Raw genomic sequence first — 416 nt, 5'->3', positions numbered from 1 at the left:
AGTCTGTCAAGTAGCTGGGACTTGAGGCACGCACGGCCACACCCAGCTAATTTTGATATTTTTTGTAGAGACACAGTTTTATCATATTGCTCATATTGGTCTCAGCCTCAAGTTCTGAACTCAAGCAATCCTCCAACCTTGGCCTCTCAAAATGCTAGGATTATAGGCATGAGTCACCATGCCCAGCCAAGGTATAGCAATTTTGCAGAGCAATTGGATACTTTCTATGAAAAAATTTTAGACATCTATAATTTCCAATAATTATTTTATAGTTTCTACTCTGTAGAAATTCCTACACATATACAATGTATCTCGTCCAAGAATGTTCTCTGTATTATTTGAAATACAAAAACAAAAGGGAAATGGAAACAACGTAGATAAATATCAAAAGAAAACTGTTAAATAAATAAATTATG

Source organism: Mandrillus leucophaeus, unplaced genomic scaffold, assembly GCF_000951045.1.
Source record: "Mandrillus leucophaeus isolate KB7577 unplaced genomic scaffold, Mleu.le_1.0 Scaffold917, whole genome shotgun sequence".
Classification (NCBI taxonomy): Eukaryota; Metazoa; Chordata; class Mammalia; order Primates; family Cercopithecidae; genus Mandrillus; species Mandrillus leucophaeus.
This window is presented reverse-complemented; position numbering follows the sequence as displayed.